This window comes from Mirounga angustirostris, unplaced genomic scaffold (assembly GCF_029215605.1).
Source record: "Mirounga angustirostris isolate CCGP_5_RB_7025 unplaced genomic scaffold, mMirAng1.0.hap1 SCAF_2, whole genome shotgun sequence".
Taxonomy (NCBI): domain Eukaryota; kingdom Metazoa; phylum Chordata; class Mammalia; order Carnivora; family Phocidae; genus Mirounga; species Mirounga angustirostris.
The window spans coordinates 125,649,068-125,675,879 of record NW_026991710.1 but is presented as its reverse complement, the minus strand read 5'-3'; the positions used below and the strand labels follow the sequence as shown (position 1 = coordinate 125,675,879).

Sequence of the window (26,812 nt, the reverse complement as noted above, 5' to 3'; positions counted from 1 at the left end):
AACCTAACCCTACACTTAAAGGAGCTGGAGAAAGAACAGCAAATGAAGCCTAAACCCAGCAGGAGAAGAGAAATCAAAAAGATCAGAGCAGAAATCAATGAAATAGAAACCATAAGAACAGTAGGACAGATCAACAAAACTAGGAGCTGGTTCTTTGAAAGAATTAACAAGATTGATAAACCCCTGGCCAGACTTATCAAAAAGAAAAGAGAAATGACTCAAATCAACAAAATCATGAATGAAAGAGGAGAGATCACAACCAACACCAAAGCAATACAATTATAAGAACATATTATGAGCAACTCTACGCCAGCAAATTAGATAATCTGGAAGAAATGGATGCATTTTTAGAGATGTATCAACTACCAAAACTGAACCAGGAAGAAATAGAAAACCTAAACAGACCTATAACCACTAAGGAAATTGAAGCAGTTATCAAAAATCTCCCAACAAACAAAAGCCCAGGGCCAGATGGCTTCCCAGGGGAATTCTACCAAACATTTAAAGGAGAATTAATACCTATTCTTCTGAAACTATTCCAAGAAATAGAAATGGAAGGAAAACTTCCAAACTCATTTTATGAGGTCACCATTACCTTGATCCCCAAACCAAACAAAGACCTCATCAAAAAGGAGAACTACAGGCCAATATCCTTGATGAACATGGATGCAAAAATTCTCACCAAAATACTAGCCAATAGGATCCAACTGTACATTAAAAGGATTATTCACCACGACCAAGTGGGATTTATCCCTGGGCTGCAAGGTTGGTTCAACATCCGCAAATCAATCAATGTGATCCAATACATTAATAAAAGAAAGAACAAGAACCATATGATCCTCTCAACAGTTGCCTAAAAAGCTTCGACAAAGTACAGCATCCTTTCTTGATCAAAACTCTTCAGAGTATGGAGATAGAGGGTACATACCTCAATATCATAAAAGCCATCTTTGAAAAACCCACAGTGAATATCATTCTCAATGGGGAAAAACTGAGAGCTTTCCCCCTAAGGTCAGGAACGCGGCAGGGATGTCCACTATCACCGCTGCTATTCAACATAGTATTAGAAGTCCTAGCCACAGCAATCAGACACCAAAAAGAAATAAAAGGCATCCAAATCGGCAAGGAAGAAGTCAAACTCTCATTCTTTGCAGATGATATGATACTTTATGTGGAAAACCCCAAAGACTCCACCCCAAAACTGCTAGAAATCATACAGGAATTCAGTAAAGTGGCAGGATATAAAATCAATGCACAGAAGTCAGTGGCATTCCTATACACCAACAAGAAGACAGAAGAAAGAAATTAAGGAGTCGATCCCATTTACAATTGCACCTCAAACCATAAGATACCTAGGAATAAATCTAAGCAAAGAGGCAAAGAATCTGTACTCAGAAAACTATAAAATACTCATGAAAGAAATTGAGGAAGACACAAAGAAATGGAAAACCGTTCCATGCTCATGGATTGGAAGAACAAATATTGTGAAGATGTCAATGCTACCTAGAGCATTCTACACATTCAATGCAATCCCCATCAAAATACCATCCAATTTTTTCAAAGAAATGGAACAAATAATCCTAAAATTTGTATGGAACCAGACAAGACCCTGAATAGCCAGTGGAATGTTGAAAAAGAACAGCAAAGCTGGTGGCATCACAATTCTAGACTTCAAGCTCTATTACAAAGCTGTAATCATCAAGACAGTATGCTATTGGCACAATAACAGACACATAGATCAGTGGGACAGAATAGAGAGCCCAGAAATCACCCTCAACTCTATGGTCAACTAATCTTTGACAAAGCAGGAAGGAATGTCCAATGGAAAAAAGACATTCTCTTCAACAAATGGTGTTGGGAAAATTGCACAGCCACATGCAGAAGAATGAAACTAGACCATTTCCTTTCAGTACACACAAAAATAGACTCAAAGTGGTTGAAAGACCTAAATGTGAGACAGGAGTCCATCAAAATCCTAAAGGAGAACACAGGCAGCATCCTCTTCGACCTCAGCCACGGCAACTTCTTCCTAGAAACATCGCCAAAGGCAAGGGAAGCAAGGGCAAAAATGAACTATTGGCACTTCATCAAGATAAAAAGCTTTTGCACAGCAAAAGAAACAGCCAACAAAACCAAAAGACAACTGACAGAATGGGAGAAGATATTTGCAAATGACATATCAGATAAAGGGCTAGTATCCAAAATCTATAAAGAACTTCTTAAACTCAACACCCAAAGAACAAATAATCCAATCAAGAAATGGGCAGAAGACGTGAAGAGACATTTTTCCAAAGAAGATATCCAAATGGCCAACAGACCATTGAAAAAGTGCTCAACATCGCTCGGCATCACGGAAATCCAAATCAAAACCTGAATGAGATACCACCTCACACCAGTCAGAATGGCTAAAATTAACAAGTCAGGAAACGACAGATGTTGGCGGGGATGCAGAGAAAGGGGAACCCTCCTACACTGTTGGTGGGAATGCAAGCTGCTGCAGCCACTCTGGAAAACAGTATGGAGGTTCCTCAAAAAGTTGAAAATAGCACTATCATACGATCCAGCAATTGCACTACTGGGTATTTACCCCAAAGATACAAATGTAGGGATCCGAAGGGGTATGTGCACCCCAGTGTTTATAGCAGCAATGTCCACAATAGCCAAACTGTGGAAAGAGCCAAGATGTCCATCAACAGATGAATGGATAAAGAAGAGGTGGTATATATGTACAATGGAATATTATGCAGCCATCAAAAGGAATGAAATCTTGCCATTTGCAATGACATGGATGGAACTGGAGAGTGTTATGCTGAATGAAGTAAGTCAGAGAAAGACATGTATCATATGACCTCACTGATATGAGGAATTCTTAATCTCAGGAATCAAACTGAGGTTTGCTGGATTGGTGCGGGGTGGGAGGGCTGGGGCAGCTGGGTGATAGACATTGGGGAGGGTATGTGCTATGGTGAGCGCTGTGAATTGTGCAAGACTGTTTTATCACAGATCTGTACCTCTGAAAGAAATAATACATTATATGTTAAAAAAAAAAAGAAGAAGAAGTTAGCAGGAGGGGAAGAACGAAGGGGGGGGGGAATCAGAGGGGGAGATGAACCATGAGAGATGATGGACTCCGAAAAACAAACTGAGGGTTCTAGAGGGGAGGAGGGTGGGAGGATGGGTTAGCCTGGTGATGGGTATTAAAGAGGGCATGTTCTGCATGGAGCACTGGGTGTTATACGCAAACAATGAATCATGGAACACTACATCAGAAACTAATGATGTAATGTATGGTGATTAAGATAACATAAAAAATAAAATGAGATTTTAAAATAATGATAGAATCTCTCATCGCATTTCACATTCATGTTAAAATGACCCTGCCATTTCACCTGAATGTTTGTAAAATATTTTGCTTAAGTGGATGAATTGTGGTCTACTTCTGTTAAAATTTTTCATTAATAGGAATCATGAACAATGCAATTAATAGTCCTAATTTGGAGACTTAAATATTTAACCATGGGTAAGATGGAAAAGAGCAAATAAAACTGTGATTGATCAGTGTATCATGGCTCCATTCTTGGTGACATACAAATAAATTCTAGAATTTGAAATGGAGTTTTGCAAAGCTGATTGTATACTCAAGCCTTTTATATTTTCCCTTGACAATAACATTTTGTCATACTAGCCATACCTCAGTTCTTTGGAGAACTGCATGGGTATGACCACATGAGTAACAGCTAGACTAATAGATCCTGTAAGTCAGTCATTATTTACTACTTATAGAGTGTCTACTCTATGCCAAATGTAGAACTCTGAACAGAACAGCCACAGACTCTTCCCTCATAGACCCTAGTTTTCTGATGAGCAAAATGTTTTAAAATCCTAAAAATTTCTATAACATTTATATAACGTTTTAATTGGCAATTGCATTTCTAGGCATTTATGATAAAGAATTGGACAGGTTCACAAACATGAATATTCATAGATTTTCATCCTTGTTTATAAATACCAAAAAAATAGAAGAAACCCAGATATCCAGCAAAAGAAGATTGGTAAATAAACCATCAGTATGTTAAATCCATACAGTGGAAATCTCTGTAAGGGGTCAAAATGACAATGTACATCTTTGTACATTTACAAATAAAGATATTCACGATATTAAGTGCAAAAAATAGGCTAAAATGTTCATGTACATTTTATGTGCACGTAAACATAGAGAAGGTTATATATTACACATGTTAATTATGACAAATGGAGTTAGTAGAAAATAGTAATAAGGAGTTTAGTTCTTGAGGTCCCACTGCTTGGATTCAAATCCTGGCTCCACCCATTTCTAGCTGGGATAATTTGAACTATATACTACTTAACCCCTAATTGTCTTAATGTCTTCATTTATAAAATGGGTGTAATAATAGTAAAAACTCAGAGTATTGTGAGGATTAAATGTAGTAAGACACAGATGGGGCTTAGAATAGTGCCTGGCCCCTAGGAAGCATTTAAGGGTTAAAATTATGACTAAAATATTAGGGTGGTGAATTAGGGGTCATTTTTATTTTCTTCCTTTTGCTTATGTACATTTTCTAAAATTTCTGCATGGTGCATAGTTTTTGATTCAGCTGACTTGGTTGAAGTTCGCCAAGTCACGATAGGAAAACATGTTACTTAAAATCTTGCAAAACAGAGAAGAAATAGATATGATGCTTGTTCATTTTTCTGATTTTTGTTTTCATTTAGAAAGCAAATGTTCCTGTTTGTTATCCATGCTCAGAGCCAGCAAAATTTGGTATTATTTTGTCTTCATTCAGTACATATTATACATTTATTATATAATATAATGATATATAAATATTTATATGCTTTCAATAACGTTTATAGAGGGCCTACTGCATGCCTCTTACTCTGCAGAGCACTGAGAGTACAACATGTTCAGTCTCTATTGATAGAAGACAAGTGGTTTCCTCTCTGTGATTAGCATCTAGTCCTATAACATTGGTTTAGAAAGTCTGTATTACAAAATAGGGACTATAAATCACTCAAAGCTCTAACTTTATGTTTTGGAAACAGATCATTGGTCTCACCATTTGCCACCCCCATCATCAACCTTGGCTTGCCCTTACAACCCATGACCTCCTCTTCCATGGGGCTTCTGGAAGAATATGGTGAGTCTCATTGCATTAGTGTTAATAGCAACACAATGATTTTCATTATTTTTGCATTCTTAAAATGTAGTGTCAAACAGCTAGTATTTCCTTTCAATACCATGTCAAAAGATAAAGAGATTTCAGAAACAACTACTAATAACTCATTTTCAGCTCTTTTATTAGAACTTACGAGATTGGATGTTTTTAACATGTGTGAATATTAAAGGCTTTAAGAAATTATAAGTTTAAATTCTTATAATTTAAAAGGCCTCTCTATAGTTCAGTTATTGTTGTTTAAAAAATACATAATTCTTCAAAAGAAAATATAGATAATTCTTTAAAGTCCTGTAAGTGTGATTGAGAAATTCTTTGGAACTTGGTGAGTTACTTGAAGACCTAGGGGGCTATTGATTCAAACTATTTTGTAGTTTTCCTCATTTTAACTTATTACTCATGTTCTTGAGCTTCAGGCTGTCATTAAGAGAAAACTCTTTTTGTAGAGTGGGACTTTGACTGATTTTGGAAAAAAATTTTGAAAATTTGCAGAAGAAACTCCTCAAGTTCTTAAGGCACTTGCATAAAATTTCCTTTATCCAACTACAATTTTACCAGCATTTCGCTGTGTGTATTATTTTAAAAGGAATTCAAGCATCAGATGGAGGCTCAAGTAACACATTTTCATTAATCCAACCAATATTCACCAAAACTTTTAATATTGTGAATATAATGTCAGAATCTCGAACACATGTAAATGCTTAAAATTTTTGAATGTTGAATTGATCCATAGCTTGAATTCTTTTCAGGCTTGATTAGATAGTTTAGGCCCGAGGTAGTATAAATAATGGGTGGGTCTCAATTGAGTCTAGAATTGAATATGTATATGAAGAAGTAAATGCTGTCAAAAATTCTTCGTAAAGCATAGGATCTAATGGGTGAAATAGTTTTAATAGATAATAAACTTGAAATCTGATAATCCTGAAAGCTGAGGTTTGCAGCCTTTAACTACCTCATAAGTGAAAGTTCTGTGACATTTAGAGTTTATTCACAATCGTCCTAAGCATTGATAAAAGCCTCTCTTTTCAAATACCGTTGAACTCAGATAAATCACATTTATTTAGAGGCACCCTCACAGAGCTGGCTCTAAGCTCATTGAAGGGTTCAGTAATTCTCATGGCTTTACTCCGAATGTAGAAATTTAAGTCATTTTCCATATACATGGAGCTTACCGTACAGGGGCTTGACCACTGTTTATTTAATGCTAAAGAAAAGACAGAAAATCTTTCTAAAACATTCGTTGAGAGAATCTCAGTTACTAGCTGCAGATTATTGTGAAACTGTGAGTAGAAGGCCAGCAGAATGGGGCAGTCACCTACAGGATGTGTTCTGAGATTTGCTAAATGTTCTGTCCATGCAAAAATGTTCTCCTGAAATATCTGAACTATTTACTAATAGAGGCATAGCTTCATAGAAGCTAAAGTCTCCTTGTAGTTATCACAGGGACAGGCACACATTAGGCATTAATAAACATTTGTTGAATGAATGAATAAATGAAGACAAATTAAAAGAAGTCCCCCAAATGGAATATATTTCTATGTATCTGTGTGTCTGTTTGTGCAGTCTGTGTTTTTTTTTTTTTTTTTTTTAAATTTATTTATTTGACAGAGAGAGAGATAGCGAGAGCAGGAACACAAGCAGGGGGAGTGGGAGAGGGAGAAGCAGGCTTCCCGCGGAGCAGGGAGCCCGATGCGGGGCTCGATCCCAGGACCTGGAATCATGACCTGAGCCGAAGGTCTTTGATAACTGCTAAAAGAAAACTGAATTTGGGAAGTAAGTAAAATACAAAAACAACAACGAATATAAACATGCAAAAGAATGGCACTGGACCCTTTTTTTTTTTTAACAATTCTGGTTTACACTGATTATGTTTAGACTCCAGAGATACCATAAAAATAAGTAAAAGGTTATACATTTAGCTTATATGCTTTAAAACCAAATTGTTGGACAGATTATTAGTTTTATGATATGAGTCTCTCAATACTCATATAACTTCATGGGGAGTTGGAAGGTTGAACATGCTGAAAGTGTAAAAAATTTCAATAAAAATATTATTTCCAAATGCTATAGGGTAGCTGTTCTTTTTTCCTTAAAACGAAATGTACTTTTAATCAAATAAGAATGGGAATTTCATCATTGCTTTGTGGTATATGAAGTATTGTTTTATTTTGCTTTGTTTTCAGCCAAACCACTCTTTTATAATAGCAACATTTTTTTTTTAATGAGAACAGAAATATCTGAAGTCTTGTGGCCAGCAACTTACTTTATGTAAGCTATTAGAGAAATATGAAAGATGTTGATTTTCTTTTTGAATAACCTAGGTGTGGTCCTGGTTTTGTGTCTTGGGTGAAAATGATGAATACTTTACGAATACTTTTTAGAATTCATGTTAATTTTTTAGTTCATTTTATGGCTTTAATCTACAAATTTATCCGACAAAGCTTTTTCTCCACACCATTATTAACACTGTTTAGTAAGCTACAGCTTCACTGAATGTCTGAAACAGACACTGAGGTCTATTTAATAAGAGAATGTAGCTTAAATTGTGAGGGAATGCAGATCTTGTGGTTTTCTCAGGGGTGTATGGTAATTTACTGGGCCCTTAAATTAAAATTGCCCAATTCTTTTTTAGAATAAATGAATTATTCTTATTAAAGGAAAAAGGAAAGGAGATTAGAACATGGGAGTTAAGACAAAGTCATGATTTCTATTCATTTGACCTATATATATTATTATATATGATATATAATAATTATGTTATATTACATATAAATGTATATACTTTATACTACTTGAAGCCTTGACTTTTAAAGTGGTACAGTAGTCCCCCTTTATCTGAAGGTTAAGATGTTCCAAAACCCCCAGTGGATGCCTGAAACTGCAGACAGTACCGAACCCTATACATAGTATGTGTTTTCCTATACATACATACCTCTGGTAAAGTTTAATTTATACATTAGGCACAATAAGAGATTAACAACTAATAATAACAGAACAATTATAACAATATACTGTAATACAAATTATGTGAATGTGGTCTCTCTCTCAAAATATCTTATTGTACTGTACTCACCTTTTTCCTGTGATGATGTGAGGTGATAAAATGCCTACTGATGCAAGGAAGTGAGATGAATGACGTAGGCATCATGATACAGCGTTAGGCTTCTATTGACCTTCTGACCGTATGTCAGAAGGAGGATCATCTGCTTCCGGATCCTGGTTGACTGCAGATAACTGAAACCACAGAAAGTGAAAGTGCAGATAAAGGGGACTCCTATATAGCACAGTAGTGCAGGCACTGAAGTTATTCTAGTCATTCTAATGAGGTTAGAATTCTGACTCTGCCAGTTTCTAGCTGGGAAACCTCATCTAAGTTACTTAATCACTCCATGACTCAGTTTCCTCATTGATTAAATGGGGGAATAATCATAGTACCAACCTCAAAATTTTTAGATTACATTACATCCTGGTGCTTAATAAAATTGAGCTTTGACTATTAGCCTCAGTTCCCTAGATGTAAATAGTAAAACATAATAGACTTGAAAACGTGTAAATAGTAAAACATAATAGACTTGAAAACGTTCAGTGACCGATCCTAAAGGATGTATTACTAGAAGCACAAGACAAACCTCTGTACCACACTAACTTAAACTATCATGGCACAGAACTCAGGAAGTGAGGTTTATTGTTATTGTATAAACACAGTCACTGTGGCCTTTCCTGCATTCAGCTATTTTTGTCATTGTCGTTGTTGGCATCCTGTTCTAGACCTTGAATCTGCCTGTTTACTCTGCTATTTCAATAAATTTGGTAGGTCACACTGAAACTGATATTCCTCAGGCACCCCCTTCACCAGTAATTTCAAAGCTTTTTCTCCATTTTTATGATTCTAAGGGAATAGGCCCATGGTAGGAATTCTTTAATAGGATTTTTCAATATAAAGTTCTGGGAAGAAGGGAATGGTTCCAAAAAGCCCACCTTGCTCTACATGAGATCCAACTCTGTTGTGTGGCTTGGTGTGAATCCGTTCAATTCTCTGGGTTATATTTGCATCATCTATAATCTTTGAGGAAAGAATGACTGCCTTCAATGAAAGGAATGAAAGGTTAGAAAATTTCCTTTTCCTGTGTGGCTGCTTCTTAGATATTAAAATCTCTCTCCAAAATTGTTGACCAAGGAAATCTCTCTAACTCTGTATGCCTTTTTTTGTGATCTTATCCCTTACCTTTTTTGCTCTTAAAACATGTTTACTGTTCTCCCTGAACTCATGGCCAGTAACCAGCAAAAACCCTAAATCTTTACCCTCTGCTAAGTGTTCCCTTCACCTCTTGGTCTTACTGAAATCTATGCTCTGTCTCCAGCCCTGAGGACATTTCTTCCTCTGCTGCGCTCTCAAGTGGTGATGGTCTCCTCTCCCATGCCTCACCCATCTGGGATTGGAGATGGGGAAGTGACCTCCTTATTCCTCATACTGTTTCCAGACCGTTCTCCCTTTCTCTAACACACCCAGCTTTGAATCCCATGTCATCAAAGGATATCTTCCATTATCTCTTCTTCTTAGTCTGTTGATTTGTATCCATTCTCTCATATCTTAAAGAATTTAGCCCCTGGGTCCTTGTGACTTTCTCTAGTGCTAGTCTTGTAAGAACTGTGATTTTGGTGTCCAATAAGCGGTCTGATTCATTGGCTTCTCCATTCCTTGAGCTCTTTTCGTCCAATGATTTTGCCTTCCATCATACTACATATATTCTCTGATAGTTATACCTTTGAAATTTTTCCAAAACCTGACTTTGAAGAGCACTACCATCCAACCAGATCACCCTTTAAACTCTAACAATATTTTTAGTCCCACTAAGAGTCTTGGGGCCCTCAGTGCTCATAGAAGTCTGGCCGAAAATTTTTGAATTTCTTCTCTAGATATACTCATTCCCTTGGTAATTTCAACCAATCTGTGTCTTTAAATATCATTTATATGCTGATGACTCCAAACATATCTCCAGCCTGGTTATTCTCCTGAACTCCAGCTCACATTCAACTGCTTAATCAGCATTTCTACTTGATTTTTAAATAGGCACTTCAAATCTAATATGTCCAATGCAGGAACTTTGTAGGTGGTGTTCTCTTTGCCTGGAAAGCATCACTCCTTGACCACTTTTGGGCTTTTGTCCAAATGCCTCCTTATTAGTGAGGTCATTCCTGCCACCTTGGTTTACCTCTCCTGCTTTACTTTGATCTCTAACACTTGAGGTCTCAGGACATATTGCTTCTTTTATTTATCTGATTTTGTCTGCCTTCTCCTGCTAGAACGTCAGCTCCATGAAGGCAGATAGTTTTGACTGATTTATTCACTACTAAATCCCTTGGATCCAGAATCATTCTTGGCATGTAGGAAGTGCTCACTATATTTTGTTGGATGAGTGAAGATACTATTTTATTTTCTAAAAGACTGGTACCAGTTTTCATATTTATTTTTTTTCTATTTAATGAAGAAATTTATCTAATTTATTAGAATAAATATTTTCACCTATGGAGCTCAAATATGTTGTTTTCATTTTGAATAAAAAATATAGCTGAAAAAAAATACAGGTGTGTGTGTGTGTTTCTGAGAACATGGTGAACAACTATGCAGAGAAAGACTTTTGGGTACAGAACACTTAAAAATGCTGGTTAAATATTAAAAGATAAGATTAAAAACCTGGCTGAACTGGCAGGAAAGCATAAAAATAATAAAACCAGAAAATATAAGAAAGTCTGATTCCATAAGAAATAATAATTAATATTATTTAGAGTAGTTTGTTTTTAGGGCTCATACCTGTTCTTGGTAGCTTAGAACTTTCCTAGTTAAAACAAACAAACAACAAAACATTGGTATCACTTCTCTCCCTTTCCTTCTCAATCAATCAATCATATATATGTATACATGTATTTATTAGGCCTCAGGAATCCAGAATTAGATTAATAGAATTCCTTTTTATCATGATGCAATATTATCACTTGTTCATGGATTGCGCTTTTATTTTTTTTTAAATAATATTGATAGCTATTGACATCTACTTATGTGCCCTTCCAGAATCCTATCCTTTTGCTTCCACCCTAGATTCCTAGATTTGGAGGAGTTCTATTAAATTTTTGATACTAATCCTTTGTTAGTTATACTGTGGCTAGTCTTTTCACTTTCTTTAAGGTGTCTTTGATAAATAATATCAATTTAAATATAGTAAAATTTAACACAAATGTTACCTTCTTTGGGACAAAAAAGTGACTATGAAGTACTTGCTGGTTTGTTCTTTCTCTATTCTGAATTTCTTACTATCATTATACATTATTTCAATTTTGTCTTTTTTTAACTTTAATCTCACAAGCCATGCAATAATTGTTAATATAAAGATGATGTTTGTTTAGATTTACCTGCCTCCAGGTAAATCAAGAATTGAAAGAAACATAATTTTTCAGAATGAAATACAGATGATATATCCTTTTATATATATAGGCCTTTTTAAAGTCTCAATAATATTTGATAGTTTTCTGCATCTTTTTTTAGATTTATTTCTATGCATTTGACATTTTTGGTTCTATTTTAAATGCTATTTAAAATTTTTATTTCAGGCCCTATCCGCTTTTCTACAATATAGAAATATTGTTGATCTTTTTTACATGGACCTTATATCTTACGGACTTTATAAATTAGCATAACTTCTAATAGTTTATCTGGTTTATCTGTTGATCCTTCTAGATTTTCTAAATACACAATCATGTTGTCCTTGAATGATGACAGTTTTTTGTTCTTTTCTATTTTAGACATTTTCTTATTTTTTTTTACTTTATAGCATTTGTTAACCCCCCTGTCTGCACAATGTAACACAGAAATGGTGAGCAGCTTTCTTTTCTCAATTCCTATCTCAGAAGGAATTATTATATATATATATATATATATATATATATATATGCATTAAGTATAATGTGTAGTATTTGTTAAAGCCTCTCTATATTATTTTTAAAAGTTCTTGCTTAGTTAAGAGGTTTTTATCATGAGTCAATGTTGAATTTTATCAGATGATTTTATTTTGATTTCTTAAGATGATTATATGATTTCTCTCCTTTGTTCTTTTAATGTAATGGATTATGCTCATTGATTTTCAGATGTTAAACTATTCTTCAACCTTGGAATAAACCTAACTTGAATTTAATTTGTTGATATTCTGTTGAGGATTTTTAAACTTACATCGAAAAGAGAAATGACCTGTAATTTTCCTTGTTTATAATGTTCTTGTCAGGATTTGGCATTGAGGTAATGACATTATACAATAGGTTGGAAAAGATTCCCTATTCCGTCTTTGTTTGTTTGTCTGGAAGAATTTGTGTAAGATTCTGGTATTTTTTTCTTAAATGTTGGGGGAAAATCAGTATTGATGCCACCTGGCCTGGAGATTTCTTTATATGGAATTTTAAAATCACAGATTAAATGTCTTTAATAAAATTATGACTGATGAAACTATTTTCATCTTTTGTCAGTTTTTGTAAGTTATGTTTATAGAAATATGTCTAAATTGTCAAAAGTATTGCCATAAACTTGTCCATAATAACAGTTATCTGATGTCTCCTTTCTAATTTTCTATATTAATTATTTAGGTTTTCTCTCTCTCCCACATTCCCTTCCTTTTTCTCTTGGGTCATTTGTGCTGAAGGTCTGTCAACTCTATTTTTATTTATTTATTTATTTATTTATTTTAGAAGAAACAGCTTTTAGCTTTTCTTATTTTCTTTGTAGTGTATTCCTTTCTATTTCATGAATTTCTATTAAACATTATATTTTCCTGCTCTCATATTGGTCAGCTCTGAGTGAGCACTTTCTTTGAGAACCTAATATTTATTATTTGATTTTCCTTCAGCATTTACTCATTATAATGAACATTTTTATTTTTTTAAAGATTTTATTTATTTGTCAGAGAGAGAGAGAGCACAGGCAGGGGGAGCGGCAGTGAGAGAGGGAGAAGCAGACTCCCCACTGAGCAGGGAGCCCAATGTGGGACTCGATCCTAGGACTCTGTGATCATGACCTGAATCGAAGGCTGGCGCTTAACCGACCGAGCCACCCAGGCATCCCATAATGAACATTTTTTAAAATATGTTACATATGGTATTATTATTCTCAATTACTGTGACAGAATCTTCTCTCAATAAAAGGGTTGAGTTTTAGGAGGGCAACTCTTCCCCTTTAAAAAGAGCCAATAGAAAGGTAGACATTTGGGAACTCAAAAAATGCTTTATAAATAGCTTTTGTTCCCCTGTGAAGATAGCTTAAAATAAACAAAACCCTTGCTGTTAGACTCATATTGTATTGAGATCACTAGCCAAATGTTAGGTTTCATTTTTTTTTTTTTTCTATTATAAAAATACAGGGCGCCTGGGTGGCTCAGTCGTTAAGCGGCTGCCTTCGGCTCAGGTCATGATCCCAGGGTCCTGGGGTCGAGCCTTATGTCGGGCTCCCTGCTCCGCGGGAAGCCTGCTTCTCCCTCTCCTGCTCCCCCTGCTTGTGTTCCCTCTCTCCGTCTCTCTGTCAAATAAATAAATAAAATTTTAAAAAATATATAAATAAATATAAAAATACATAGAACCATATTAAAGAACAATTTGGAAAAAAAAATAAAAAAGAAAAATCTTGTCCGTTAATGCCACTACCCTCTGACAGCCATGCTTAACAACTTGGTTTATTTCCTTCCAATTTTGTTCCTTTGCATCTTTTTAAAACCTAGCGGCAATACTTAAATTTTTTTTTTCTAGTTAAGTCTAAGATAATAGTTTTCTTTCATTAATTGGACATGAGCATCCATTTCATTTTCTCTCAACAACTATAAGGGAATTCTCACCCATATGCCAGTGCAGAAAACTCCCTCGAGCTTCTTCACCTGCCCACCCCATCAGAGGTTATTCAGGAACTAGTTAGCTTGGGTTGCTGTAACAAAATACCATATGTAACATAGACTGGGTGGCTAAAACAGCAGAAATATTTTCTCACAGTTCTGAAGGCTGAAAGTGTCTGCATGTTCAGGTTCTGATGAGAGCTCTCTTCCTGGCTTGCAGACAGCTGCCTTCTGTCTGTTTTGTCATATGGCCTTTTCTGAGAGCACACATTCAGAGAGGGAGAGAACTCTCTGGTCAATCTTAATAGGGGCAATAATCTCATCATGAGGGCCCCATCCTCGTGACCTCATCTAAACCTAATTGCCAAAGGCACCATCTCCAAATACTATCACCCTGGGGGTAAGGGCTTCAACATATGAGTTTGGGGGGGAACACGATTCAGTCCACAGCACTCAGTTTATCAGAGGAGGAAACGCCATGTTCTTTGTTCCTGTCTTCGGACACTATGCGAAGCCAACTGAAGGGAAGGGGTTAGAGAGGCATTTTCAACTCATTGTAGAAATGGAAAGTAGATTTTTTAAAAATAATAAATTCTTTTGCTTTTTTAAACATCACAAGATTTTTTTTCACCATTAAATGTCTGAATTTTAAACAGATTCTTGGACTGGTGGCTCCTATCCATCAGCTCAATCAACTTTAGCACTGTTCTCATCCCCAGTAGGTTTTCCAGAATTACTACCTTCACTCTGTGAGCTTTCCCAATTCAAACTTGGGCTTCTTGAGCATTTTTACTTTTCTGACATCCTGGAGTGGATAAATAGACTGACAGGTCTTTCTGTGTCTTTTCCAGTGCTGTCTGGAATCAATTTATTGACCACTTCTTTCAAGTCATTTGTCTGCCCCTCTCAGGTCATGGATTTCCATCATCTTTTTCTGAATTTGGAGGTCCCGTTGGTGCTGAGTATAAGAGGTCTTCTGAATCTGATTGTTAGTTTTTTTTGGTAAAACCAACACAAAATAGATGAAGCAAATAACCATCAGTAGTCTTGACATCAACATGAACTTCAGTATGGTCTGCCATTTTCTGACCATGGAATACATTTTGTCATGGGTAAGATCCATGCCATGGAAATCAGCCAGGCAGTTTTTGCCCTGAACATCCTCAGTAATTTGCTTGAATTTTCTAAGTGCAACTTCATCATTCCACAGATCAGCAAGGTTCACTTCAAAAACATGACCCTTGAGGCCATTAGATGCGATTTGGGTTCCTTGAGTTCTCGTGACTAGTGTTTTCCCAATATTTTTTATATTGAACATAGCTGGTGCTTTTCTATCATACCAATCTTTCTTAGAAAATGGATCAATCACTTTCTTCTTGGTTCCCTTTTTGCTATCTTTCATAAGGTGCTTTTTCTTGCCCCAAAATAATAAGTTCTAAACATTCTAAATAGATTCAGTTTTATTCAGGAATCCACTGTATTATAACAGGTGGAGTGGGAGGGAGATGATGCTTGCCTTGTGTACGTTTAGACTGTCACTTCTTTTTTTTTTTTTTAAAGATTTTATTTATTTATTTGAGAGAGAGAGAGCACGAGAATAGGGAGGGTCAGAGGGAGAAGCAGACTCCCCGCTGAGCAGGCAGCCCGATGTGGGACTCCATCCAGGGACTCCAGGATCATGACCTGAGCCGAAGGCAGTCGCCCAACCAACTGAGCCACCCAGGTGCCCTAGACTGTCGCTTCTTGTCTTTTTGATTCTGTGGTCACCTATCTCCCCCAATTCTACTGTGATCATCAAGTACCTTCTCATAAGTATTTTCATTTATTGATGTAATGTCAATTATTATTTTATACCAAGGCAATTCTAAAAATGATTTGAAAAAGCTGAAACTTAAGATATTTCAAATATTTTTGTTATTTTATTTTATGCCTCAATGGCTACTAAAAACATCAACTGAAGGATAGATGTTTATAATAAAATAATAGAATAAATTTGTTCTTAATATAATAATAATATAATTTGTATCATTCCTTACTGGTAATAAGTTTCTTTTTACATGTTGTGTCCTTGATTCTCATGGGATATTCAGGCATAGCTGATTTAACTTTTCCCATTGTTCAGATGAAGAAACTAAATATTAAAAAGTTTGCAAGTAGCTCAAATCTCACAAGTATCAGGCTTTTGATTTCCAGTTCTTATTCCATTTTGTTGTATTGCTTTATATATGTTCATATTGTCTTATACGTATCTATGAATATTTTGCTCTTTAAATATAAAATTGGGATAATTTCTTCAATATCTTTTCTTTTTTTTAAAGTAAACTCCACACCTAACGTGGGGCTTGAACTCATGACCCCAAGATCAAGAGTCTCATTCTCCACTGAATGAGCCAACCAGGTGCCCCTAACATTGGGATATTTTAAGGCTATATTTCATGATAAAACAGAGTGATTCAATATAGGATGGGCTTATAAAATGAGTAATTTGTAGTACATACAATGTTATGAACTAAAGGGTTGTGTAAATTTGTGTGATTTTTGAGAGTTTTTCTACATCTGATCCCATGTAATCTAAATATGGTGTTTCTCACTATTGTACATATTTTTAGAAGTACATTTTCAATCAGTCTTACAAATTTATCAATAATGTTACTATATCATGTACAGTTTTAGAGTGTTAGCCTTTATGTTGAATTGTAAATTATTTGTATTGCTGTTTCAGTATGTAACAATATAATAGGAAAGATAGCTTTCTTACATTATTCCCCACTGCTCACGTTAATAGACATTTCATAAAAATACAAGTGTTTTATTGTCTGAAAATGCACCTTGGCTCATCTTCTGTAGGAAAATGTAAAAAGTGTTTTTAATATACCCAATTCTAAATAATAAAAAATTTTCATGCTGGGAGAAATGCATACTCTGATATTAAAAGTGTTCAGCAAATCTCAAAGAGATACTTGAAGTATGTGAAAAAGCCCTTTTCATTCCATTACAGGAATACCTGTGTCTTGAATCCAGGTATCTCTCTCTGTTCATTGTATGGCCTATCAGGAAAAGGAAAACCAACAGGGTTTAGCTACTTTTAGTTAAGCTAATTTCTGAAATTTCAAGAGATTAAATATATCATCTATAAGTATTGATGGTGGCAGGAAGATACATTACATAGTGTATTACAGATACTTCCTATTCAAAATAATCTTGAACTATAACATTTAATAATCACAAGTAGGTAATTCATTTGTGTATCTTGAAGCAAGACTGAAAGGGCATCTTTAGACCAATGATGTACAATAGAAATAAAATGTGAGACATACTTATAATTTAAATTTTCTAGTAGCCACATTAAATAAGAGAAACAGATGAAATAAATTTTAAACACATTTACTTTAACTTAATATATATAAAATTTATCATTTATATATAATCAATATGAAAGATTATTAGTATCATATTTTACATTCCTTTTTTCTTACTGTCTTTGAAATCTGGTGTATGATTTAAAATACAGCACAACTCAATTCATACTAGCCATATTTCAAGTGCATATAGCCACACATTACTGGACTAAGAACACAACCTTGGATTTTGGGTTGCAGTGGACATCGATCCCTCATTCTTGGCACATAGTAAATGGACAGTAAATGTTTAAAAAAAAAGAAGAAAAAGAGGTAGCAAAGATAGGTCATACAAGTTTGTAGTCTGATCAGAATATATATATCCACTTAGTAGATGGATGATCTTGGTAAGGATATTTACCCTTCCCAACCTCAGTGTTCTTTTGTAGAAATGAGATATTTGTATGTGTCTTTCAGTATTATTGTGAGAGAATTAAATGAAGGTGACAAAGGTAGAACACCTACTTGGTTTCTTTCCATCTCATTTCCCTTTGGAAATCTGAATTGTCATACATTAGACGACATAATCTATTTGTATCCACTTTTATTAGATCTTATAAATTGCCCCACCAAACATTACATTTTTTTCAGTTAAAGTGAGTGGAAAGAAAGAAACTAGAATCAGAGTAGAAGGTTCTTGGCATCAGGATTATAGCCAAGGACAGTTATGTTAAATCGCTTAGCATGCTGTGGAATTAATTGCCCATGATCTTAATTATAAATATTTAATACTTAATTTATAAAACATCCTTTAAACACGCAGGTCTACATTCAGATGTATGAACATTTTGGTAAATAAGCTTCAGTCTGATAGTTTAAAAAGTTAATGGCATAATCACTTCAGATCTTCTTATTTCCCTTCTTCTCAGACCTCACCTATGGCTCAGGAACTTGCAGTAAGAAATAGAAGCGTGATCTGTTCTTTTCTTTCCTCCATTCATACATACACATACACAATACAACACATATGCTGAGATGTGCAGAAAATATACATGTATGGTGAGGAGGCTGGCTTCATAGGCATGTGACACTGTTGTCACACAGGACTCCGCCCTCAGAAGGGAATCAGTTCTGGGGATTAATGCTCTGTGGTCACCCTCTTGAACTTCCTAGTAACTTACCTTTAAATTTGTGGTTTGTAAGTGAGTCTGATAGGATAATAGAATAAGCATTGGAAGCTTGGAACCTTAATTCACAAGTGGTTCCAACTCCTGCCTCCCTACCTGTCCTCCCCTCCCGGGATGGAGTCTTGACCACCCACTCCCAGGTTCCAGCCTAGTGACTGCAGACATCCTCTGTCCCATTTGTGTTTGTAGAGCAAGGAGCATCTGGTGAATGAGTGCAACCTGCACACCTGAGGATCTGCACTCACCCAACAAGTGTTCCCATACTCAAGAGAGCACAACAATATATTGCAAATAAAACCTGCTATGATAGACTGAGAGAGACCAATGAATAAATGAAAATTTGGTATGATGTGATGAATAATTATAAAGTTAACCCTGTGTGAGCAGTACCCCCACTCCCACCTGGTCTCTTCCCAATTAGAACACTCTTAATCACCCCTCAATGTTAACCACCGGCTTTGGTTTTGTGATAACAATTTCCATGCTTTTCTCTCTGGTATTACCACCCAGAATGATAATTATTTGTGCCTATTTAAAAATTTTATATAAATTAAATTATACTGCATATATTTCTTATGCTCTGTCTGTTTTGCTCAATACTGCTTGCAAAAATTTTCCATGCTGTTACGGACTACTGTAGCTTGTTCATTCTCACTAATGTACAGTATGCCATTTTAGGAATATATCATGTAATATTTAGTCTACCTTGATGGACATTTGAGTTGTTTTCACTTTAGGGCTGTATCAGTACTACTGTGTATGTCTGCCATTGTGCATCTGCAAGGGGTTCTCTAGGGTATATACCAAGGAGAGAATTTTCTGGTTCATGGGTTATGTATACCTTAAACTTCTCAATAATTCCAGTATTCCAAGGTTGGTACTAATTCATGTTCACACTTGCAGGGAATAAACAGTCTCATTGTTTTACATCCTCTTCAGCATTTGAAATTGTTAAAATTGTAAATTTGTGCCTATCAGTTGGGATTCAGTGTTTAAAAACTTTTTTTAAAGATTTATTTATTTATTTTAAAGAGAAACAGAGAGCGAGCGAGCACAAGCAAGAGGGCAGGGAGAGGGACAGAGAATCTCAAGCAGACCCTGCACTGAGCATGGAGTCCAAATGGGGGCTCTATCCCACGACCTTGAGATCACGACCTGAGCTGAAATCAAGAGTTGGATGCTTAACTGACTGTACCACCCAGGCGCCCCACATATTTAAAAATTTTTAAACACTGGGGGCACATGGGTGGTGGAATTGGTTAAGGGTCTGACTCCTGGTTCCGGCTCAGGTTGGCGGTCTCAGGGTCTTGGGATCAAGCCCTTCTGGGGCTCAGTGCTCAGCAGGGAGTCTGCTTGAGATTCTCTCTCCTTCCCTCTCCATTTGCCCCTCCCCTCCCTGTGCATGTGCAAATACACACACTCTCTCTAAAATAAATAAATGAATCTTTAAATTTTTTTTTAAATTTTAATTTCTCTGATTATTGATGAGATTGAACACTCTTATCATATGCTTCTTGGCCATTTGGATTTCCTGTTAAAAAAAAATCTTGTTTAATTACTTTTTTCCATTTTTCTTTTGAGTTGTTGCCTTTTCTTACTGAGTTTTAAAAATTTCTCATTTAATTTCATAAACTGTGTCTTTGTCAGTTGCATGTGTTGAAAAAAATTTCTCTATCTCTATGGCTTGTCTTCGTATACTCTTTTATGGTGCCTTGACAAATAGAAATTGAATTTATCAGTGTTTCCTTTATGACTATTTCCTTTTGTATCTTGTTTGTAAACTTCAGTGTAAAACCTTCATTACCTAAAGGTCATTAAATTAATGTCCATTAATGTCTTCTAAATTTTCATAGTTTTTATGTTTATATTTAGGTTTTAAGATTTTTGAAGTGTATTTTTGTGTAAGGTGTGAGAGAAGGGTCCAGTTTCATTCCCTCCCCAATCTCCCCACTCTCCGCTGCCATAGTGATGCTCAATTGTCCTAGACATATTTATTGAAAAGTCTCTCTATACCCAGTGGTCTTCTGGGTCACCTCTGTCATATACTAAATGTCCACATATGCATAGATCTGTTGCTGTGTCTTATTCTGTTTCATTGATCTGTTTGTCTAGTCTTAGAAGAGTACCACATGCTTCTAATTACCATCTATTTATAATAAATCTTTTGTCTAGTTTTTTAGCTGTTTGTGACAGGCAGTCAATTCCCATAGCAGTTAATATTTCAAAAGTGGAAGACATACTTTCTTTATATATAACTATGACTCTTTCCTATGAACAGTAATGGAATTTGTATCTATTTATTCTTCCTTCTTGTCTCCTTTATCCACCACCCAATTTTATCAGATATGTTTTTTTCTTAGTGTATAGGTATACATTAAGAGTATACATGATAATGATTTCACTCATATGTGAAATTTAAGAAACAAAAGAAATGAGCAAAGGGGAAAAAAAAAAGAGAAAGGCAAAATCAAGAAACAGACTATTAACTATAGAGAACAAAGTGATGGTTACCAGAGGGGAGGTTGGTGGGGAGATGGGTTAAATAGATGATGGGGATTAAGGAGGGCACTTGTTATGATGAGCACTGGATGTTGTATGGAAGTGTTGAATCATTGTATTGTACACTGGGAACTAATACTACACTGTATGTTAACTATACTGGAATTTAAATAAAAACTTAAAAAAGAGTATACATGGTATTCATACTTTAAATATACCTATTTTTGTACCAAGTGATTTACTAATTCCAAATGAGAATTATTCCCCTTGACTATAAAAGATGTGGAAATCAGCTACTTACATCATTTACCAACTTCTTTTCATTCTCAAAATTTTGATTAGTTACTTATTGATTGTTTCATCTAGGCTAGGATGAAATTCTTACATCATGCTCATTTTTCATAGACATTTCTCTACTGCCTTTTAGCTTGCAGCTTTGCTTTTTATAGGTATATTGTTCTTTTTGCCTGGCTATTCAAAGGATTTTTTATTTCTGAATTCTTGTAATATTTCTGAGATATGTTTTGGTGAGCATTATGCTGTGACAATTTTTTTTTTCCTGATATAAAGTATGTCCTTCAAATTGAAGGTTCTAGTCTTATTTTATTTCAATGTTTATTTCTTAAACTATGTTTTTAATATATTATTATTCTATTACTTTGTTTCTTTTCTTCTTTTGCCTGTTTCCTATGTCTATCATTTTTCTTCTGATCCCTTTGAACTTTCTTTTTTATGTTTCATGTTCACTTTTATCAATCCTATTTTCAGTGCCCCATACTCTGTCTTCATTTCTGCAAATAATTTAATTTTTTTCCCTTTACGTCTTTGTGGGCTGCATCAACTCAAGCAGTGATCTCTATTGTGTCACCATATCTTTCTTCAGCTTTTACATCCATTTTTTTGAGTATTCTTTAAATAGAAGCAATTATATTTTTTCCTCCAAAACCTTTTTTTTTTTTTTTAAAGATTTTATTTATTTGACAGAGAGAGACAGCGAGAGAGAGAACACAGCAGGGGGAGTTGGAGAGGGAGAAGCAGGCTTCCCGGCGAGCAGGGAGCCCGATGCAGGGCTTGATCCCAGGACTCTGGGATCATGACCTGAGCCGAAGGCAGACGCTTAACAACTGAGCCACCCAGGCGTCCCCTTCCAAAACCTTTCTTAAGCAATATATTTGGTCAAAATGTTGATCTTTCTTGTGGCAATATTTTTCACCTTTTTTTTTTCCCCTGACAACACTTTTCTTATGGTATTCATGTGTTATTTTTAAAAATACCTTTTCCATTTTGTTTGCTTCTGCAGTATTTTGGTATATATTTTATGCTAGATGATGATGATGATGATGATGATGATTACTCACTTTGAAATGGGGTGCATTCTTCCTGGACCAGTCATTTGTAGGAGGTTTGCAGATAGGAGTGGCCAGAGCAGTGTTCCAGGTTAATGGAAAACACTTTTAATGACACAGATCTATGGTGTGCGTGAGTTCTTTTAGCCTTTGCTTCTCCCCAGCCATTTTATTTCCACTCTGAAGGACAGCTCACATTGCTGAATGTCTCTCCTTACCCTCCACTTCAACTGGAGGTTGAGTCCTGAAAATCTGCTTCATTTATGTGATTTCTCATTCAGTCAGTCCCACCTTCCCAACTTCTTGAGACCTTGTGAAAATGTGGTCCAGTGCACTTCTGTTGTCAGAATAAACACCTTATTTCCATTTTTCCCCCAAAGGGATTTGCTCCCCAAGATGTGGTTACTTATGTTGGAGAATTATTCTCTGCATTACCTGAGATCAGCAACTGTGGTGTCTTTAATTTCCTCTTCTTGCACTTTCATGTAGTTTTCATTTATATTTGGAAGTTCTGTCTTATATAATGTGCTTCTGGATTTTAGATGGCTTCTGATTTCATCAAAGGAATTTGCTTTTCTGATGTTTAATTTTTATGATTGGCTTTGGACTATTTCCAAGAGAGGAAGGGGCTAAGATTGTATTTTTACTCCACAATTTACAAACCAGAAGGTGTGATAATATTTTTAGGAACTCAAGCAAATGCCAACAAGTAAGCCTCCCTGAGAGAAATACAATTCATACATCAATCCTTAACAGAAAGCATATTATTACTGTACTTTTATGTTAAATGATAGTCTAATAACTTCCTCAGAAGTTATTGGTAAGATGTAAAATTTACACTAACATTTTAATAGGGTTTATTAGTTTGTTAGTGCTGCTGTAACAAATTACCACAAACTAAATGGCTTAAAACAACAGAAATTTATTGTCTCACAGTTTTGGAGGCCAGAAATCTGAAACTAAGGTGTTAGCAGGGTTATGCTCCCTCTGAAGTCTTGAAGGGGGGATCCTTTCTTCTCTTTTCCAGTTTGTGATATCCCTAGGTGCTGCTTGTCCTGTGGCAGCATAATACCAGTCAGTCTTTGCCTCTGATTTTATATTGCTGTCTTCCTGTATATCTGTGTGTTTCTCCTTTTCTTATAAGGACATGAGTCATATTGGATTAAGGGCCCACTCTACTTCACTATGACCTCATCTTAATCGGACTAATTATATCTGCAATGACCTTGGTTTCCAAAAAAAAAAGTCACATTCTGAGGTACTGGGGGTTAGGAGTTCAACATATCTTTTTGGGGGACACAATTCAACCTAGAGTATAGTGGGTAGTATCTTTTGGTAGATAATAGATTAGCTGATTGTTCTAACTCACTATTTTTTAACAGATAAACAAGGTTGTTGTGAAACAACTCTAAAGTATTCTTAAAAAATACAAACATTGTGCATTTTATGACAGTTATATTGAACCATTGAGACATATTGATTTCCTTATTTTAATACCATGTTTACATTTGTATCATTCCTAAATTGGGAAAAAGGTTTTTGGAGACCTGCCAGTGATTAATATCACAGGAGATATAAATATAGTCCAGCATTACTTAGTTATCTATTCATGGACAGATAAATATGTGTATAAGACTATAAAATATGTTACCATGTAGCCAAGGAAATGTGGACATTGGAATAGCATCTTGTTTTAGTTTGTGGATAAATGAAGGCTATTAAACTTGGATTTTAATAATTTAAAAATTCTGATGAGACACTTCACATAATGGGATGAGGAAATATTATTTGGATAAAGTATCCTTTTTGAAATAAAATATGTTAGAAAAATTATGTTTTAAAAACTGTATTAAAAAAGTCACTGAAGAACTAAAAAGACAGTGGGGAATGCCACAGGCCAGTTTTTCTTCGACCATCTATAACTAGAGTGGGAAGCAGAATATTGGAGTGCCAAACCTGTTTATGCCATGAAGGCATTATTGATGCTGCATAGTTGGGAAAACTAAGCATGTGGATAAGGAAGACAGTGTCAGGTTTAGAATCTGTCTTTTTGAGATTTTTACAAAAAAGCCTCCCCACATTAAGCTAGGGAAAGAGCAAACTAGAATGAAACCCATTCCTTCTCCATCAATTACAGGAACTATTTTTTGTTTTTGTTTGTTTTTGCTTTTTTAAGTTGCCTCATTGCTAAACAGAAAAGAAAAAAATGAAAGAAAGTTCTCTGGGTTGTGGCCACATACAGGGTCTTGCATGGATTTGTACCTCATGTACTAATAGCCTATGTTAGTGAGGGATCCTCAAGTTATGACTTCATTTAAGTTGATTTCCAACTGGCTGGTAGAAGGAAATGAAAAACCCTACTGACTAAGGGGAATTTATATTATTTTTTAAGGACGAAGACCTTGCCCTTAAAAATCAATCAATGAGTCAGTAATAGCTAAACACATGAGAAAACAATGGAAAAAGTATAAGAATCAATTGGAATAAAGGACAATAGTAAAAGACTCATTCAGATTCAGATATTGGAATTATCAGATTTAGATATTAAAACAATTATACCAGTGTGTTTAAAGGGAATAAATGAGAAGTTGAAGGTATTTGTAGAGAATAAGAAGTTATAAAAAGTGACATAAATTTGGAATAGAAAGAGCAGAAATTCTAGAAAACAGAAACACAATAATTATATTGGCAGTGAACATACTTGGTAGCATGTTGGATGCAGCAGAACAGATACCTAGTGAACTGATGGAAGGGTTAGAAGAAATTACCCAGAATCCAATAGAAAGACAAATAGCAAAATACAGAAGAGAAGGCAAGAGTGATACCATGAAGAGATCTAATATATATATGATCAGAGTCTGAGGAGGTGTGCATATTGCCTCTTAGCGATATGGCAAAAGCAATATCTAAAGAGATAATGGCTGAGATTATTTCCTCAGATTTAGGAAGTCTAATATATCCTAAATTGGATAAATAAAAAGAATCATACACTTTGAAATCATAGTGAAGATAAAGAAAACCAAAAAAAAGAATTTTAAAAAGCCAGTCGGAAAGAAATAAAGAAAGAGAAAAGGAAAAGAGAAAGAAAAATTATTTCCACAGCAAGAGCAGTAAGATAACCGATTTCTCAACAGTGACAATGAAAGCCTCAAGATAGTGGAATAATAACCTCAGTGTGCTTACAGCCATACCTGCTACTCTAAAAGTCTATAGGCATAGTAAATATCTTTCAAGAGGTTAAATGAGGGGGCGCCTGGGTGGCTCAGTCAGTTAAGCATCTGCCTTTGGCTCAGGTCATGATCTTGGGGTCCTGGGATCAAGCCCCCCTTTGGGCTCCCTGCTCAGTGGGGAGTCTGCTTCTCCCTCTCGCTCTGTGCGCTCTCTTTCTCTCTCTCAAATAAGTAAATAAAATCTTTTTAAAAAAAAGAGGTTAAATGAGGACATAATTAAATAAACAAAAACTGAGTGTTTATGACCGACTGAATCTCATGAAAGAAATACTAAAGATGTACTTCAGGACAAGAAAAATGATCTGAAAAGGAAGAACTGAAATTCAAAGGAAAATATAGATTTATTTTTAGAAGATTTTATTTTATTTATTTGAGAGAGAGATAGAGCACGACTGGAGAAGGGGCAAAGGGAGAGGGAGAAGCAGGCTCCTGCTGAGCAGGGCCCCTGAAGTGGGACTCGATTCCAGGACCCTGGGATCATGACCTAAGCCAAAGGCAGATGCTTAATTGACTGAGCCAGCCAGGTGCCTCAGGAAAATACAGATTTAAAAAGTCATAAATATCTATGGGAAAATAAACTGATGATGTGCAATAGCAATAATAATGTATAGTGGTTCTAGAAACTATAATTAAAATATTAAATAGTGATTATATTTTATTATCTTTAAATTAACATAAAAGTTACAGTGGTCTAGGGAATTTGGTTTATCCAAGAAAAGGATAAAGTTTTTGTTAAGTATGCATCTTTAATATCTAGAATATCATTTTTAAAAATATATAACTTTCAAACTGTTGGTTAAAAATGGCATATAAAAAGTACATAGCACAAATGAGAGAAATAGAGGGAAAAAAAATTAAGTGACAAAATAGGAAACAAAAATTAGGTGGATACAAAAAAAATATTACTCATTGAAAATAAATGAAAAGAGATATTCCAGTAAAAGTCAAAGAATTTTAGAGTGTAGGGAAAAAAGTCAACTCTATGTTATGTATGAGATATATTTAAAACATAGAATATAGAAAGTTGAAGTAAAAGTTTTGTCAGCTTTCTTTTGATCTCTGTTAGCATAGTATATATATTTCAATCCTTTTACTAATGTTAAGAATATAAGAGGTGAGGGACACCTGGGTGGCTCAGTCGGTTGAGCATCTGACT

General features: G+C 35.2%; 1 pseudogene; it reads right to left on the bottom strand.

The window, feature by feature from the left end:
- Positions 1 to 14,704: 14,704 nt before the first annotated feature.
- Positions 14,705 to 15,440, bottom strand: LOC123848177 (small ribosomal subunit protein eS1-like; annotated as a pseudogene).
- Positions 15,441 to 26,812: the final 11,372 nt, after the last annotated feature.